This window comes from Mus caroli, chromosome 14 (genome assembly GCF_900094665.2).
Source record: "Mus caroli chromosome 14, CAROLI_EIJ_v1.1, whole genome shotgun sequence".
In the NCBI taxonomy this organism is placed as follows: Eukaryota; Metazoa; Chordata; class Mammalia; order Rodentia; family Muridae; genus Mus; species Mus caroli.
The window spans coordinates 37814905-37827166 of NC_034583.1; the positions used below are offsets into that span (position 1 = coordinate 37814905).

Genomic DNA, 12262 nt, shown 5'->3' on the forward strand with positions numbered 1-12262 from the left:
TTCCTTCCTTCCTTCCTTCCTTCCTTCCTTCCTTCCTTCCTTCCTTCCTTCCTTCCTCACTGAAATAGCCACTGCACCTCTGAAGTAAGTTGCATTGTTGGTTGGTATCTGTTTGTATGATTTATTAATAGCAAAAAATTCAAAATATTTTTCATTTGGCAGTTTAGATTATCTTTGTTATCTCAAGAAAAGAAAAACAGTTTGCCCCAGCTTGGCAAAGGACAGACTCTTCCTAGCTTCTCCTTTTCCTTTTGTTGTGCAAGGGTTTTAAAGCTCAGCAATGTAGTGAAAGACAAATCTGAAAGTTAAGGAAGAGAAAATTATGTTTTTTTTTCAAAAACAACTAGCAGAGATTCCCAGATAGTGCATCGTGCCTCACGTAGGCAGGTTCTCCTACGACCTCCCCTGCTGTTCCCTGATTTATTTGAATTTATTTGCTTTGTTCAATATACTGTGATCACACACTGAGTGTACACAGCTCGTGCTGCTGCAGGCTGAGGTTATAGATCAAATGTGAGCATTGCTTCCAGAGTTTAGAGCAGGGGATAGCCAGCTGCCACTGCTCAGCCTGATGGACTAGACACTGGAGAATATGGACAAGGTGTGCCCAGCCTAGGCTGGGGATTGAGGGTATGCGTCCCGGGATGAAGCATACCTATCCTAGAGGGGCAGCTAGAATCCTAAGTCCTTCAGGCAAGGGAAGTTGTGGCAAAGAGAGGTCAGAGAGGATGTGGAGCAAGGACAGGCAGGGGTGAAGGACATGGCCACCCCCTCCCCCAACCTTTCTGAGGTTCTCGGTCAGACTAGGAGTACTGGGCCAAAGCTTTGGGGTTGCTTCCACCACTGAAAGGCCCCACACTGTTGGCTGTCTGCCACAGCCCCACTCCACCCTCTGTCCAACTCCTCTCGGCTGAAGCATCTGCTCTTCTTCCTCCCCCACAGGTGGGTTAGGCTTGCTCACCTCTGTCTGAGTGAGAATTCTCATGTAGGTCTTCGATGAGCACTCTGCTCAGACCTACACTCTCCTCATGGTCGTTCAACTTTCTATGTTTTGGACTTGTCTGTTGAATGGAAGCCCCAAAGTTCTCAGGAGGACTGAGTCAGGACTCAACTGAAATGGTCTGTTGTGGAGCCTTCCGATAACCGCAGCCAACTCCCAAGTCTGAAGAGGCTGATGAGATCAGCGAGGAGTCTTTGAATTCTGACACGGAGAAAGGGAAGCAGGACACGCTGGGCTTGGAGATCTCCCAGTTAACAGCAGAGGATGGCCATATGGGTGAACTAGAGGACCATATCTCCCTCCTCCATGAGTACAACAACATCAAGGGCAGGAAGTACCTAAAAGCAAAGATGCTGCTGAAGAAACTGGCTGTGGCCCAAGCTGTCAGCACCAAGGAGTTGTAATCAGATTTTGATCTAGACCTGAATGGTTGAGCAGAGTCTTGGAGATTTTTTAGCCACCACCCACAGGGACGGGTAGATGGGAACATGAAAATCAGAGAGCTCAGACAGGTGGTTTCCAGATTTAACAATGCTAGAAGCAGGGTATTGGGAGAGGTGGGTATTGTCAGTTCTGAGGTCCCTACAAGTAGTTACTTATGGATGGATACGTGTGGCTGTCCCTTTTGTTAGTGACCATAGAAGCACTAAAAAAGAAAGAAAAGAATTTAACTGTATACATGAAACCAAACAAAAGTGGTAGTTTTACATTTTAATCATTGTGTAAACAGCAAGTTGTCATGTGTACTCATATTTTTTTATGTGCACCAATTAAGTGTGTATACGTATCAGTATTGTACCTTGGGACTCAAAACCAACCTGGGATAGTTTTGATCAAACATCATTTGTGTTAGTCTGTTGCTTTTGAATTCTCATGTCAGATGTGACATCTTATAATTCTCAAGACAATGACCAGGCTTGGAAGGATTTTTAAATAAAATACAGCTCCAATTTGATCTATGAACTTGGGAAGAAACCCTTTTCTGCAATGGAAGAGTACAATGTTGCCCAGTTCTGAGAGGTGGGTGGTGACGATGGTGGTGGTGGTGACGATGGTGGTGGTGATGATGATGATAAAGTGATGTGGTAACTGTATCTGTCAAAGACAACTTGTATTAGTGCAGTGGATGGAGATGAGGGAAGTAGATGGTGTGAGAGACATAAGGACATACAGATATTTGAGATTGGTAGTGTCACTGTTTGCATCACCTAGCTATACACTATCCACTTAGCACTAAACTAGAAGAAGGATCCTGAAATACCATCTTCAAAAATCTGGCTTATTTAGAAACAGTTTATGATTGTGTAGGCACAGGTGTCAGGTGATACTAAAGCCAAATAGTTTTGGAAGAAGGGCAGAGGCAATAAAACTAAATTAAGGGTGAGATAATACTGAGATTCTAAATCATAACACAAGTGCTAGTGAAACCGAAGGTGTGCCAACCAACTCCACCATCAATAAGATAAGGATTCAGAATAAGATGCGCTTCCAACACTACCTGGGAGTTCTTGTTGAAAATGTGAGACATATATTTTACAGATATGAACTTCTAAGATGTGCTTAGGTTTATGTGAACTTATGTTAGTTAAAACATAGCTAAGAGCATGTCCCTTAACACAAATATCGGGATATCGAATTGTCCAAACATTAATTAAGGAATAAAGAAAATATGAAAAACCAAGATACTTCATCACATCAATTTTTGTATGTTGGTTCTCAAACATCTGGTGAGTGTGTTAAGTGGAAAATGAGGATATAGAGGGTTAGTAGCTTAGATGTTCTGTTGTAAACATATGGGTTACTTCAAAAGACAGTGGTGGGTATGTGTGTACGCACGGTTAGTATATGTGAACTGGAGACTAGGTTTGGACACATGCTTAGTATATGTGAAATTGGAGATTAGGTGTGCACACATGCTTAGCGTATGTGAAATTGGAGACTAGGTATATACACATACTTACTGTATGTGAAATTGGAGACTAGGAAGTTTATTTATGTAGCCGGTATCAGCTGAGTGCCTTGGCTGCCAAAAGCTGAATGTCTCTCTTTAGATTCCATTGACAGGTGTGTGTATGTGTGTGTGTGTGTGTGTATGAGTGTGTACGAGCTCACACACACACACACACACACACACACACGAGAGTGCTTGTCTACAGTCTAGGGAAAGCAGTGATTCTGCTTTGTTTCCTTGCAGTCCACTTGCACGTGAAACATTGTAATTAACATTGAGCACCACACTTTCAGAAGAACATCAGGCATGCTAAAGGGTGCTTAAAGTCCATAAGTCAGGGGGCTGCCATCATTGGACAACCAGGAGATATTTAGCTTGGTTGAGAAGGTACTGGTAGAGTTACCTTTATGTCAATGTGACCACATATATGACAGCACTTATGGAAGAAGTTGGCTGTAGTTTATGTCTTCAGGTGACACAGCCAAATCACAGCAGGAAAAGCAGGGTAGTTGGCAGCTCTGCCCACATGCTGGGAGTGCAAGCTAGCTTCTCGAATTCTGGCAGAACAGGAAGCAGGAAGCAGGAAGCAGGAAGCAGGAAGCAGGAAGCAGGAAGCAGGAAGCAGGCTAGTACCAGAGCTGTGTATAAGTTCACAGTTCACCCCTAGGGTCTTATATCTGCCAGCCAGGATAACACTGGCATATACACTTACACATGCACATATAGGTTCACACACATAAGTGTGCACACACACACACACACATACAGCATCTCAAAGGTTTCAGTCTTCCACAGAAGTGCCCCGAGCTGAGGACCAAGTTTTCAGACTGTGAACTTGGTCCAGTGAGATGGATCTAAAACTTAAGCTTAATCTCTGGAACCCATGTCACTGTGGAAGGAGAGACCTGACCCCTGACAGTTGTCCTCTGACCTCCACTCGAGTACCGTGACACCCATGTGCCCACACTTATTCACGCATGCCATGCACACACATATAATAACAAATGGATATTTCAAAATCAAACATCTCAACCCAACCAAAGAGCATTGGAGGAATATTTCACATTCAGACTACGGCAGGACTAAGAGCAGGAGACATCACGTGTGAGAGGATCCAAGCCTCAGAGATTAAAATTATGGTTGAATGTAAGTCATAGGAAGTAGGACGGGTGAAGAGAACGTACGCTGCTTATGCATCTGACTTACAGGATGGACAGTCGTGAAGAAACCATGTTGAATTATCTTAATTCTCATGCCAGCCACTGGGTGGGACCATTAGCCCAGGGAAGTATGGCTTCCTTCATAGTAAGATGGATGGCCTACGGTTGCACCTGTACATGGACAATATGGGTAGTGGTGGGTTAACCACTTGCCAGTGCAGTCAGCCCATCTAGTCCACTTTCTTAAGGAGAAGTGCAGAAAGTTAAGTGCATGGCACCTTTTAAATAGCTTTTGAGAGAAAAATACCTAAAAGTTTTGCCACTTACATTAACTTTACACAACTTCCATGGGTATCCCTCGGCTGGTAACCTTGATAACTCTATTGTTACTGTTGTTTGTTTTGCTTTTTTGTTTGTTTGTTTGTTTGTTTTTTAGTAAAGGAGAAATCTAATGAAAACATCCACAAACATGATTTTTCTTGCAGCTTGGTGCTGGTATGGGATAAATATTATTGATATTTTCCAATAAAAGTGGAGGTGTAAGGTCTTAGATCAGTTGTCCTGATCTAAGTATGGCCTGCCATGACTGTGCTTCCATGACTATTATTAATCTTCCTTCAGATCGTATTCTATTATCTCATTATTCATTTCCACCTTCCCACAGAGACTTTGAGTTTCTTTCTTAGAATTTGTTACACTATCTTGGGCTGAACAAAGACGTTCCCGGGGTCCTATATGTCCAGCATCACCCTAACAGTGATGCCTTGCGTTCTTAGCAAGCCTTCCTGGTCCCAGCATGTGGTGCTGTGTTTAGTACTAAGATGTTCTCATGGCTGTGCTTTCATACAATATACAAAGAACCCAACTTATGAAAGTTAGTCAACTGGGAAAAGGAGGTGCTTGCCAGATCCTATTTTGTTTTTTAATAGGCTAATTGCTTTGTGTAATGAGGAGATTAGAGGTGGAGCTGAGAGACATTAAGGAGTTACTGAGCTGAAAGAGAGGGTTTACTTGAGAGGTGATCTGGGTGCAGAGGTGGGAAGGACTTTCTAGTCAGGTGTGAGGGGTGATGTCTAACTAAGTGCAGCTGTTGTCTCTCTGGAAGCTTTCATGTCTTCCATGCTATGGGCGGCCCACCTGTCTGTGTAGTCAGCATGCATTCTTCCTCCCTTAGGGAGAAGGGTACACCCCGCCCAGTGAAGAAAGCAAGTAAGTACTTCATTTTAAAAGAGCTTTTGAGAAAAAAAAATAAGACTTTTTCTTTCTCTCTTCCTCCTCTTCCCCCTTCTCCTTTATTGTCCTCCTCTGTTCCTTCTTCCTCTTCCTCTCCTTCTTTTAAAGGTTCATCTTACTGTTCAGTTTCCAGAAATAGAAGACCTTAAGCAAAAAGGTTATTCTTAATGAAGGGGGATTCTGGGTGTGCCTTGGTGAGGAGGAAAATGGCCAACAGGTCCTACCAAAGCCGGAGCCACACTTCTGTTGTGCACACAGTGTGAGTAGATGAACACAGACTCATTTCCAACACAGCAAAAGAAGAACTGCCTTTCACTATCAAGTGCACACTGAGTTTAGTTCCTTGATTTTCATTTGTTTGAAGTATTTCTTACTTTTTTAACCCATTAGTAAAAGTAGGTCTTCCAAACAGTATATAACAACTATTCTTTGCAAAGCATGTGATCTCGATCCCTAAGACAGGAGAAATTCTTGTTTTCTAGAAATCTCTCTATCGCTTCTTGGCCTTTTGGCTAAGATCAAGTGTAGAAGTCTCTCTCTGGGAAGGATACTACATGCAGGCCCCCTTAAGCCAAGCAATGCCACCATGTTGGCCAGAGTGGTGAAACTGAAAAAAGTTCTTGAGAAACCAAACTCTGTCTGCCTTTTATATGGCAGTCATCTTTAGGTGTAGTTTTGGGAAATGTCTTTCTTATTTCCAGAGACTGGCTTTTCTTGGATGTGCCAGAAAGGTACACAAAAAGCAGGTTCAAGAAAACCTCAGCCACGATTTATCACCGTCAGCTTCATCTTCCTGGAGAGAATCAGGTCTGGACTAAACCTCAAGGGATGTTTTTATCTCATCCCACTGAGTCCTGTTTGAAATGTGTTCCACTTTAAAGCTAGTCAGTTCTAGGCTACAGAAGAATCCCGAAGGGTCATTTGCCAAGAATCTGAGTTGCAGCACTCAGCACAGGTGGCTCACAATGATCTGCAACTCCAGCTCGAGGGAACTCAATGTCTGGCCTCTGGGGGTGCCTGCACTCATGTGCACATATACAGACACAGGCAGACAGGCAAGCACGCACGCACACACACACACACACACACACACACACACACACACACACAGAGGATTGGTCAACATTCCAGTAGACAGCACTAATTAGACTCAGTGGAAAAATAGAAACAAAACAGGACAGAGAAGACATGCAGACAGTGGGGAGTACAGTGGGGGGTCCTGGGGGAAGGGAAAAAAGAGGGGGGATTTGGGGTAGATATGATCAAGATACATTGTATCCATATATGAAATTGTCAATAAATAAAAGATATTCTAAGTATACATTTAATATAGATGCATATAAAATCCTCTTTTTGTCACAGCATCATATCCTCTGGAGGTATTCGTCACGTGGTATGCATTTTTGCACCCATCCAAAGCTCTACAGATGATAGGTTCACACACATTTTAACTTAACAAGGCCTTCTAACAAAATCCCACCTGTCATCCCTAAGAAACCCATCCCTCTGGTCAACCATTAGCCCATAGAATGAGTTTTAACCAAATGGCTCTCATGTCTTAAAATAAGCATTACCCAAAGAAGGAGATGCCTCATATCATAACACAGTGTGTAGGGGACTGTGCATAGATTCATACAGGAGAGATATATTTTATACTTATAGAACACAATCTTATCCTTAGAGCACTCAGTTCTCGTTAATGCTTCCTATTTTAGTCTGTTTCACTCTGCCCTCTAAGTTAGAAAAGCAAACAGTCGATATGGCTGGGAATGTAGCTCTGAGGCAGAGCACTTGCCTCACATGTGTGAACCCCTGGCCTTGGTTTCGGCCTCAGACCTGAGAAAAGATGGGGTAAGCAGCTGGATGGATTTTATGGCTGACTCTGGATCTTTTGTTGTTGTTGCTGTTTGTTTCCAGTGCTAGACGGAGACTGAACCTAAGGCCTCCTGTATGCTAAGGAAGACGCATGGTTTAAAATGTATGGAATTCAACAGTTTTCCTTGGAGCCTGTGCTATCAGGCAGCTTCACAGTACCCCATCCTAAGTAGCCTTGCTTCCTTTGGGATGAGGTCTGAACACATGGGCATGGATCTAAAACTTGAGAGTGGTATCTGTGAGTCCCGTAGCTTCTCTCAGAGCACCTTCGCAATATAGTTTTTGCACTGTGTGTTTCTAAAGGCATGGCACCAGTAAAGATCCAAGGGCTGGACCAAAGACATTTTGAAATTTTGATTTTTTTTTCCCATCAGATTCCCTTACTACAAATTTCACGTGTCTCCATGAGCCATAACAGAGCATCAGACACTACTCACAACCTCCGGTGGCACTTAATGCACGGGTACTTTCTGCCTCAAATGTATATATTGATTGTGGTTGCAACAAGGGAGCTTAACTAGAAGAGAAACCCTATCCTGAAAAAATCCAACTGGTCAACCAAACAAACAAACAAACAAACAAACAAAATCTCTTCCAACTGTCCCCAAATCTAATTTGAAGGTTCAAATTTATGACCTCTTCTTTAATTATTATGTCTGTATACATATATGTATATATAAACACAACCTCCTGAGACCATTTAGAATTGCTCCATATATATGTATATATTTAGGGTTAACCATAGGATTGCATCATCTTTCAGGGGTCTTGTTCTTGTTCTTGACAACACTGATTCTCCCTCTCTGGGCAGCCACTAGTTGCCTAGAGATCTTCATCTAGAGGTGGGACCTTGTGAGACCATAACTGAGGTTCAGTGATTAAGGAATAAGCCCATCAGCCAGTGTAAGAAGTAAGCAGTCTGACTGACTTCTCAGTCCTTGCCTCCAGTGAATACACATAATGATATTGTCAATGTCTTTGGGAATGATAAAGGTATAGTGTAGATCGGAACTTTGAGCAGATGGCTACAACATTTACAATTTCTTTCTCTAGGTGTTTTCTCTGTTCAGAGAAGACTGAACTTGTTAATTTTTTGATTGTTGAGCTCAGTAGTCACAGATAAGAAATAGGCTCATGCTAACTGCAGACCACATGCTCATTCTCAGATGGTCTGAATGGACCCCTCATGTGTACTATACAACAGATAATACATATTAGTTAATTAATTGATTTATACCACAAAAGCTGCCCCCCAGATCCTCCCTTGTAAAGTTCCTCATTCCATTCCCCCTTCCCTTTACCTCTGAAAGGGCAGTGTTCCCCCACCCTGATGCATCAAGTCTCTACAGGATTAGGCACATCCTCTCCCACTGAGGCCAGACATGACAGCCCTCTGCTACATATGTGCTAGAGGCCTCAGAACAGCCAGTGTATGCTGTTTGGTTGGTGGCTCAGTCTCTGGAAGTTCTCAGGGGTCCACATTCTTCCTGTGTGGTTGCCATCTCCTTGAAAGCCTTCAGTCTTTCTCCTAACTCTTCCATAGATATCCCTGACTTCAGCCCAGTGTTTGTTGAATATCTGCATCTGTCTCAATCAGCTGCTGGTAGAGCCTCTCAGAGGGCTCCTATGCTAGACTCCTATCTGTAAGCACAACATAGTATCATTAATAGTGTGGGAGATTGGTGGCTGCCCATGGGATTAGTCTCAACATGGGCTGGTCACTGGTTGGCCATTCTTTCATTCTCTGCTCCATCTTTGTCCCTGCATTTCTTTTAGACAGGACCAATTTTGGTTCAAAAGCTTTGTAGGTTGGTTGGTATCCCCATCTCTCCACTGGGGGTCCTGTCTGGCTACTGGAGTTGCTCTCTTTAGGTTCCATATCCTACTGTTTGGCATTTCAGCTAAGGTCACCAGCACTGACTCTGGGGAGCCTCTCTCATTTACACAATGGAATATTATTCAGATATTTAAAAAAAGGACATCATACATTTCACAGGCAAATGGATGGAACTAGAAAATATCATCCTGAGTGAGGTAACCCATACCCAAAAGGATATGTATGGTATGTACTCACTGATAAGTGGATATTAGTCAACAGTTTAGAATATCAATGATATACATCACAGACCCAAAGAAATTAAGCAAGAAGGAAGGCCCAAGCAAGGATGTTTGAATCCCACTTAGAAGGGAGAACAAACTAGTCATGGGAGACAGAGGGAGGGAGGGAGGAACCTGGGTGATAGAGGGGAGGATAGAAGAATGGGGGGGGCAGGATCAGGCATGGGGAGAGACAGGAGAGTGTCCCAGAGGGCCAGGAGAATGAATGGAAATCGGCAGCTGGGGGTGTGGGGGTTCTCTAGGAGGTCCCTTAGAGTGGAATTTTATAAGTTTTCTCAAAAGGGCTTTAGTATAGTTCCTAGGTGAGTGCTCATTTTCTCTTGTAATGGTTATGTGAGGAAACATTAGTGTAAGGTAGTTGGCAGCACAGAGAGATGGTTGCTTTTGTTGTCTGTCATGTGGTTAGTGTCTAATTTGTTCAGTCCTCGATAAGGCCTGGAATAGGCTGCCAATCTCTCTGAGGCATGCAATTGGCCTTGCAGGTCAGGCACTCTGGGTGACCCTGCTGTACAGAGAAGCCACAATGCCCTCAGCAGGCAGGCTTTTTGCTTTCTTAAAACATTTTAAAAAAAGTTTTATAAAACCTTTCATTGGGTCTTTTAGAGAGCAGTCATGCTAGGTCCCTTTTTGTGAGCGTTCCATAGCCTCAGTAACAGTGTCAGGCCCTGGGACCCCCCCTTGAGCTGGATCCCACCTTGGTCCTAGTGCTGGACCTTCTTTTCCTCAGGCTCCTCTCCATTTCCATCCCTGTAATTCTTTCAGACAGGAACACTTATGGGTCAGAGTTTTGACTGTGGGATAGAAACCCTATCCCTCACTTGTTGCCCTGTCTTCGTGCTGGAGGTGGGCTCTCTAAGTTCCCTCTCCCTACTGTCAGGCATTCCATCTAAGGTCTCTCCCTTTGAGTCCTGAGAGTCTCTCACCTCCCAGATCTCTGGTGCATTTTGAAGGGTCCCCCCCAACCTCCTATTTCCCGAGGTTTCCTGTTTCCATTCTTTCTGCTGGTCCTCAGGGCTTTAGTCCTTTTCCCTCATACAATACCAGATCAACCCCACCCCCCTCATCCAGTTCTCACACATATTTCTGGTTTATTTTTCTTGAAAAAACTAAAGTACACAACAGTTCTTCATATTCTCTACAGGAATCATGGATGGGAGCTTGCACACTGCCCCATGTGCCACAGTTCTGCCTCCCTATATCTTTCTTGAAGCCAGCCACTCTACCACTGAGTCTGGATTATGCGCGTCAGCGAGGCTCATGGTCAGTATTTCTAAGCGAGCCACTCTCAGAAGTGAAAGACGAACACAAGCAGCTCGTCATGCTGCTGCAGCTCCTCCAGGTTCCTTGACTATTCGGCAACCCAGGTGTTAGTCCTGAGCTCAGGCTTGAGTTACGAGGCAACCCTTGATGATACTTGACCCAAAAGTTAGTGTTCTGGGTAAATCATTCCATGAAAATAATGAGAAACTCTAGTGTGTAGCAGATGAAACTCAAAGAGCATAATTATCCCTAGGAATAGTCAGATCAAAGAAAGGAAGATAGACAACTAACAGATAAGGTGGGCCCTGCCCTCACTGTTGTGACAATCCTCAATGTGAGTCAAGAGGCCCCAGCCTCTAAGGGGCCTTTTGGCTCATCTGTGATGAGGATTAGAAGGAAGATCTGTAGAAGGTGCCAGAGAGGCTTAGCATTCCTTCTTTTGGTACAGGCTTCCGTTTATCCCAGGTGTTTCCCCTGGAGAGGAGGTTTGGCCAGCAGTTCACTATTCTCCTATAAGTTGGCTGCTTTCTAAACAATACAAGTTATGCTACAGATTTAGCTACAGTCTACAAGGGAGAGTTTTTGACATACTGTGATTGTGAACGGGTGGTAATTTTGATAACTTGTGTATTGTTGTGGCTAAAGATCTAACTTCAGAACAATTATTTTCCTTTCTGTTGCTAGTTGAAGCCAGCAGGCTATTAAGTAAGCTACAATATGCTGCTAAGGAAGGGCTCGACTGTTCAGCCCTATGTTTCTGAACTTATACATTAAATAAGTTTCATGTTCTTGACCTTAACCTCTGGAAAATGGCCTGTTTAGGCAATTGACTCCTAGTAACTAAAAGCTAGGATTTTAATATTTGTGATATTTGAAACACAAAATATTGTCCTCAAATAAAGTATTTAAGATTATTTAAATTCAATTTTTTTTGTCTAAGTAAATGGCTCAGGAAATCCAGTTATTGTGGTTATTATTTTTTATGGTACAGGAATCTTACACTCATGACATTATGATATTATTTAGTTTTATTACAAATTTTAACTTTGTATTTAAATGACACATTTATAGTTTAGCTCTGCCTAAGGCAGTCATGTAAACTGAGGAGAATTTGAATTTAATGCAACTTAAAAATTCTGTAATTCAGATCTCTGTTTTGTCCTGTCTGCTCAATTATATCAGGTTGCTAAGACCTTATTATGTATATTTCCTAACTAATGAAGAATCAATGAGCATTTAAAGAGAACTTTGTATAGACATAAACAAAATAACTGTGTCCTCAAGAAGATGGGGCCCAAATGTAGAAAAACATACTATAAAGGTATGTCTAATGAAAATTAATAAGTTATATTATTTCCCAATATTCTATGACACTTACAGAATGTCAGCTTTCTAAAATTTCCAGTGATTTCACCCTTCTGTTTAAATTAGCATTCACACTTAGGTGTGTAACACTATAATTTTGTATTCCTTTCTGAGCGAGATTGCTTCCTCGAGCCTTCAGTTGTTCACACTTCAGGTCCCACACAATGTCGAGTGGCCCCTGCTGGGGGTGGGATATTCTGCCCATGCATGCTACTGGAGGTCTTGCTTGTTTTTTTGCTTTTCTTGAGATAGGGTTTCACTGTGTAGCCCTGGCTGTTCTGGAACTCGCTCTATGGCTGC

The 12262-nt window shown here is 42.9% G+C and overlaps 1 pseudogene; it reads left to right on the forward strand.

The window, feature by feature from the left end:
• The window catches only part of LOC110309701, a 44830-nt pseudogene extending 43396 nt beyond the window's left edge, over positions 1-1434 (forward strand).
• The last annotated feature ends 10828 nt before the right edge of the window (positions 1435-12262 follow it).